Here is a 7,761-nt window from a genome sequence, read left to right on the forward strand (position 1 = left end):
TACAATGAATGCTTCAATTTATTTCATGACTATCCTGCTCATTTATGCATACAATATGGCACAATGTTTAAAAACAAACATCCAAGGAAACACGCCAGTTTATGTCATTTTGACAATCGCTACGATCGATACCGAATTCGATCTAGTTTGGGAAAGTGACTGATTGACTTTCATTTACTTGCAGCATTGCATTAATTTCTTGTTGTACTCGCATCATTACAGTCTGTTATGCGAGATATGCACTTTATGCGTTCCCGATGAATCCGCGTAAAACGAATATTTGCGTTTTTTGCCCAAAATACAATTGATTACTCGGTATTTTTGTAATATTTACTGCTTTAATACACTTTATCATCAAATAAATATAATTCGTGCAGACAATGATTATATTTCGGGCTGTTAAGCTGTTTAAATTCATAAGAAAAAAAAATGCAATTTATACTGAACTTGAAGCAAATTGTGCTGATTTGACATTGAATTTGTCTAATTTCGAAATCCGCGTAAATCATCAAAAAGCAATCGGGAAAAGACAAAACGATTGCTCTTACTTATAATAAGAAAGCCCTGGATAATGGTATGTACAGCATGGCAATAATGTCCTCATAATATAAAAGAAAATCAGAATTGTATGTTACTTTTGTCAATCTTGAATGGTTAGAAGATCCTTTTGTAACGAAGGTAGGGAAGTTGGTTAAATATTGGAGCTAAGTTATTAAAGCTACGCTAAGTTATTGGAACAGTTATTACATAAAACATCAACAACCTCATTAGAACCGATAACAAATGAATTAAACAACAATAATTGATACCATACAGAGGAAATGCGTTTATTACAATACACTAAGTAATAAATCCATTTTGTTTTATCATGTTAATAATTAAAACTAATATTTAAATACTGTTAAAGATTGTGTAAATGTATTCCAGATAAAAAATAGACAATGTATTAAATTATTTATATTCAAGTACTGTATTCCAAATAAAAAATAGATAACGTATTAAATAATGTCAATTCAAAACGTTACTTTAAAGACATAATAAAACAAAAAAATCAATAAAGGCTAATAGATGGATAAAAATGTAAGTGGATATTTATTGAATTACCAAAAGCAATAACAAATAAATATGTTCGATAAAGGAAGCCCGACCATACTACGACACATAAAACACACGATCACACAATCGCAAGTGGTGTGAAAAAATTTACGACAAACCAATCAACCTGTTCCCTTCTCTCGTGTTTTGCGCCCGTGCACTGCCAAAACATCCATCCATCAAGGATTTCGCCATGGTTCGTCAACCGTGCAACGTGCAAACACATGTAGGGCAACGATCAGAGCGAGAGAGAGAGACAGAAAGAGAGAGAAAAAGCAAACCAAAAAGAACAACCCCAGATTCTTTACCACCGCAACAAATCTTCATTCTTTGACCATATTCATCACGATGGGCAGTGATTCGACTACTGGGCCTGGATACCGGACGAAGAATGTGCCACTGTGCCGCGGACTTCACTCTTCGCTCGGTTCCCCCCAAAAAGGGGACACACCGGTTGCGATACTATTCCAACGAGACCCCTTTTTAGCCCTCTCCTCCCCCTTTGCGAAGGACGGCAAACGGAAGGGATCATAAATATTCATTATATGTAATTTTGGCGACCCGCCATCGATTACTGTTTCGGTCTATTAACGTAACTGTACAACAGTTACGCCCTGGCACGCCAGGATGAATGTGACCAAGGGCCCGAGCAGGGCTGCACGGGCAGGGAACTGGAACTGTGGGCCACACGCGGGGATAACAACTTCTCGCGAACAGGCAATCATACACGTTCGGGGTAGGAAAAGTTGCACGGAATCATTCTTCGATTCATCGATCCCGTGTGGTAACGTTGCGAAGCGTGATTGTTTCGTTGGATTTTTGGAAACTCCCCGGCACATCGGCACAAAGTTCGTCCGTTCGCACAAGTGAAGTAACGCCGGGCCAGAGAGCCAGAGACGGGGTGAAAAGATCACTGTCCGGACAGTGTAAACACATCATTATTGATTGGTTTTGGATGAGCCAGGTTCGGATGCAAAACCCGCACCGTGGTGAAGCCTTCATTCAGAGCCTTCGCGTTAAAAAGGTTCCCAGGGCAAACATCGTCACACCAAAAAAATGGAAAACAGCTGAGGAAGCTGACCCATGACGGCTGTCTCGCGGCAATGACGTGCTAAGTTTGGGCTTTTATTTCTACACGCTCCACTCATCCTTTTGGAGCCCGTTTTGCCTGTGGCAGAAGGTAGTCCAGTAGTGGTTGGGTGTTGGTCCGAAAGGTTCGTCCCAGCTCTCTTTTCATAGCGCGGTAATGGGATGGTCATTAAAATTGTGCGCTGCATTTTGCGGATGCATTCAGACCGTTTGGTGCGCTGCGTTCTACGACTCAGAACGCTGTACCATTTAAAAGTGAGTGAAGCATTTTTATTGCCTTTTCTTTCCGAGCAGTTGTATGTGTTAGCAGATTTTTTTAACGAGCTATGAGAGAGTGGATTCAAAAACTGGAAAAAGGCTAATCAAATTAGAGAATTTCAGAATTTGTGTTGAACGAATAATATAAAGCTTCTCTATGGTACTGGTGTATTTAGCTGTGCATTGTCCAGGTGCAAGTGTCTTCATGGATTTACTATAGTGCAAAAACGTGAATGAAAAAGTAAACAGAGAGCTTCAGCACGTAATTTTTGTAAGACCTAACTGTAAACAATACTTTGAGAACAAAAACGAATTTTAAGGCGTTTCAAAGGTACGGAATATTTAGAATCGCTTTGAACTTGCTCATCTTCAATCTTTTTACTCCATTAAAGCTTAGTTCAGATAGAAACAATCCAAGTAGAAAGTAAAACGATGAAACAATAGTTGTTATTATGGTTCAAAACTCATCGATCGATTCGAGCGAGTATGGAGCTAGGCAAAATCCTGCAAGCTGCATTTTGTGGGGTAGTTATGAGGTTTCCATTAATTCCACTTCCGTTAATTGATTCCGTGATTTTCATTCATTCCACTCAATGTACACATTGCAAGTTTGTTTATGGCTTCACGTGTCAGGCATAAGGAGGGTGTCTTGGATGCCTAACTTAAATAAATTCCATTCAGTGCATCTTCAATACCAAGAATCACTGCCTGGAGCGATTGATCCAGAATAGATGGAATGTTTTCAGTCTGTAGAGCAAGCGATGAAGCAGGTAACATGATACGATACAAAGATTGAGGTTTGTTTTGATTGGTTCAAGTCGAGAAAAGGCTTTAAAGGAATTTAATGAACGTGTGCGTATAGCCTTGTGTTATTAAAGAGCAAAATGAGCCTTCACTCGTTGTAATTGAGTAGTTTGAAGACTTTATCAAACATTTGAATGTTGATTGTTTACAGTACAGATAAATCTAAAGTCCTTTTTACCTTGTAGGCTGGTGTAGAAACTTATTTACTGATGCCAAAATTGTATCGTCAGCGCGCATCTCTCAGAGTTAACTCTTTCGTCTAAAAGGCAAACCAACCCAAAACTTTGAAGATGCCGCAAAAACCGGCACGCGGCAGATATGATCTCCTTTTGCAGAAGGATTCCTTTTAAGTGAGCACAGGCAAACAGCTGGTAGAGCACACTTCTAACCATCTAACAAAAAGCTCGATCTTATCCAAGTTTGCTTACCGGCCCGGTACCGGGAAGGTTACCGAATGGTTCTATTTGCACTCGCATAAACAGCACACGCTAAAAAGTGAATGTGTGGATCCACACAAACTCCCAAAATCTGTTTCCCCAATTTGGCAATATGTACGTGTGTATGTGTGGAGTGTTTTGTTAGCTCACAAGAGGAGCATTAATCACGCGGAGGTCGAAGGTTTCAAACATCTTAGCCGTGAGTTTGTCCCTGAGCCTGTTGGCCGGCAAAGGTGAAGGCAAGGAATCGGGTGAGTGACGCATCAGTAAGAATATTTCATTATTATTATTATTTGTTTGATTCTAAAACGATTTCGTAACGGAAGTAACCATTCTTAGGCCAATCATCTGCACGATCGCCGGTTCTGCGATCGCGCTCGTTCTGTAGCCATCTCGTAGTCAGCGTTTGATTGGCATACTGTTTTGTTGGTGCATCTGAGGATGCTTTTGCACGCCCGCTTGTGCACGGAACTGCACGGCAGTGTCAATCAGATGCCCGCTTATCGTGCTATCCGATCTGGTTCGGGGCGAGTCCTCTTCTACTACCACAGCAACAGCTGCCATCTGTCCGTCCCGTTACCAATCAGCTCAATCTGTAATGCAGGGCCCAGCTTTTCCCCCTCATTCGGCTGATTGAGAAGGGCGGAAGGTCCGAAAAGATGCGATGCATCGGTCCCATCGCAAGCCTCTTCGAGCGTGGTTTAATTGAGCGGATAATCCGATCTGGTTCTTGTTCGGCTGGCTCGGTAGGCTGCGGTGTGTGTGTGTTTGTCAGCGCTAATGTTGGACTTGATTTATAGATTTGCCACCATCTAGAGCCTGGCGTGTGCGAGGGCATCGCACCATAGATGAGTAAAAATAAATAAATATATAAATAACAAAATGCTGGCATAGCGAGGGAAAAACCTGTCCAAAAAGTGAATGAATTGTCGTGCATTCTGACTATCGGGAAGCTCATCCGTTTTGTGGCCAACAGGAAGGAGTTGCATAGAGCTTCGCTTGGAAGGTTGGCTAACACTGTTGTAGACATTATTTAATTAATACCCTGTTGTCGCTTAACTTCACGGTGCAACTGGAACGTACCGGTTGGTACGCAGCTACTTATCGCAAAGAGTGTGTTTTTATTACAACGTTTTTCTATTACACGCAGCACTGTTGCGCACCTGCCGAGGACGATATGATTTTAAATGGGGTAATTTAGAGGAATAATTACACGCCCTCGGGATGTGGATTTAAACAGCGAGCTACAACCATTTTAATCCCCGTGCTTTTCGCCACCTTCCGTCCCAATCATCCTACGAGTCCTGCGGGAATGGTGCGCCGCTTCCATCATCCGTGCTTCGTGGTTTGATATTAATTGACGTAGATTGCATAGTTAGCGTGCGATCAGGGAGCGAACGACAACATCCGTGGCAAAAGTAGATCCAGGCACGCTAGAACGGCGAACTGAGCCGGTGTGTGCTTGCGCGTGTGCAGTCCCGAGCAAAAAGCTTTTTTTTAATGACCGTTCCAACACCGGAACGGAGGACGCCAACGCGCGTCCCGATTCGATTGGCCGTATCATCCCAACGGAGTGGGCGCTGCTGCTGCTGCTGTGAATTAATGCAGCCGATAGAACGTCGTCAAATGGTTTGCCATGTTTGCTACGAATTCCAAATCTTCTCCACACTGCGTCCACACGAGGCACTTGGCGGTGTGACTCATTGCGTCATGGATATTGGCGTGCACGCGTTGCGTTCGGTGTGGGAAAATAGCCATTTTGGCGCTCGGCCACCCACTCATAGTCTTTGCGGAGGGGTCATTGGAATAAAGATCGATATGGGAAACTCCAGAAAGGTAGTTAATAATGTAATTAAGAGTTCTTTTGAAGTATTGAATTAATAGCCTACGATGAATGGGAATATTATTTATTAAAGTCTTCGAGCTTTAGCTATTGGATTATTTGGTCTTTTATGTGTATTTGAATGTCTTATCGAATAGTTTTTACTCAACAATAATGTTTTAGAGTTCTTTTGTTATCAAGTTGAATAGATTTTTCCTCAATTTTAATGTGTTATGTGCATGTTGTTTTTAAGGTTGTTTTTACCATTTTGTTTTCATTATTTCAATGTTTTTGGTCTCTTCAAGTTATTTTATTTCATGTAGCATTTTATTGTTCTGTTATCTGTTATTTTGTCCTTAGTCAATCTTATTTTTGTTGTTTTCAGTTTTTTGTCTTATAATCAAACCATTGTACTAACTTTAATTGTTTTCTTGTATGACTTCTTTTTATGACATTTTCAATTCTAATATCATAGTTTTTATTATAATAATAATATTAATTATTTTTATTTATTGTTATTATTAATATTTTTTAATTATTATTAATATTTATTATTATTATTATTATTATTATTATTATTATTATTTTTATTATTATTATTATTATTTTTATTATTATTATTATTATTTTTATTATTATTATTATTATTATTATTATTATTATTATTATTATTATTATTATTATTATTATTATTATTATTATTATTATTATTATTATTATTATTATTATTATTATTATTATTATTATTATTATTATTATTATTATTATTATTATTATTATTATTATTATTATTATTATTACACTTTACATGGTATACACTTCGTAAGTTATGTAGCAAATATTGCCTCCATAAATCATTACTAAACCATTCTTAGAACTAAAAAAACCCCGAAACCTCAACAAAGCTTTCACAGACAACTTTGAATTGAACGTTAGAAAAGAATGAAATAAATGAAAAATAAATAGCCACTTCTAACATACAGTCCCCGTCGAAAAAGCTTTCTTAAACAATTTCTTAGATAGAAATAATTAGATTTAATTTGAATTATATAGTATATCCTTACCATAGCGCTATGGTGAAATTCCACAAACCAGTTTTAATTGTTTTGTACTATAATTAACCTATTTATAGTAATTGTACTAATTATAATAATTGTACCTATTTAACCATGTTGAAAAATTTCGTTAATACTAATAAAATAAGCAATTTCAAGCAAATTTTTCAAACTTGAAACGAACATCACAAAGCAACAGAAACTCAAATTTCAATCAAAACCGAAAGCATTCAGCATGGTGAGCAAGAACACGAGCATCTGTTTATTTTGTAACACTTACTTAACTCCCGATTATCGAAGCTTCCAGGAAACAGCTTCGTTTACTGTTGCTTTTTGCCTCTTAAAAACTAACACACACACATTCCAACCCGACCGATATTTTATTGACTTTCCGGTTACGAAATTCGCCACGAAGCGTGCGGTTGTGCGGTGTGTTTGCGGCTGATTCTGCAGCTTACATCCCTGTTGCATATACAGATCCCTTCCAAATCCAACCCGGGTTTTCGAACGTCTTTGGCGATTTTATTTGTTCGCTGACCTTACCGTAGCCTCCCACACGGCCTCCCACAAAATCGCTCATCCCCGAAAATCCGTAATAAAAGTGCGAGCAAACGAGACGCCGCCGGCTGGCTAACCACGGGTCCACGGGTGTCTGCCGGGGCGCTACGCTTGCTCTAATACACAAACACACCCAGCCGAAGGGGGTGAGATTTCTAGAGGGATGCTTCCATGGCTTGCTGAGTGGCAGCTCGGTAGTGAACGCGTGCTTCATGCTAAACGTCCGCGGGCTGAGGCGAGGATTGTAGCTAATCAGCTTTGAGTGACTGTAATTTGGACAGTATGAATAGCGCCTACCTATTAAACGGTGTGCCTCTCTCGTCAATGGGGTTGACATGATTGCTTCACAAGGGGGAGATGCTGATTTGCTTACAGCGGAAGAAAATCCGTAAAAGGAAATCCACGAAGGTTGATGGATGTGATGAGTTAGGGTTGAGAGTTGAACTAGAGCGGATTTCGTCAGACAAGGAAGATGTCAAATTGTGTTATATGAAATCATGCTAAAATCGTAATTGGCGTTTTACAACTTGAAGCTATTTGAAATATTGTAGTGTAAAGTAAATTAATTAAAAGAGGCAGATAACAACTGTAAAAAATGCAATAATTTGTTTGTGTATTTGGTGAAATGTGTGAGAATCGAACT

The sequence above is a fragment of the Anopheles gambiae genome, chromosome 3, assembly GCF_943734735.2.
Source record: "Anopheles gambiae chromosome 3, idAnoGambNW_F1_1, whole genome shotgun sequence".
NCBI classification, from domain to species: domain Eukaryota; kingdom Metazoa; phylum Arthropoda; class Insecta; order Diptera; family Culicidae; genus Anopheles; species Anopheles gambiae.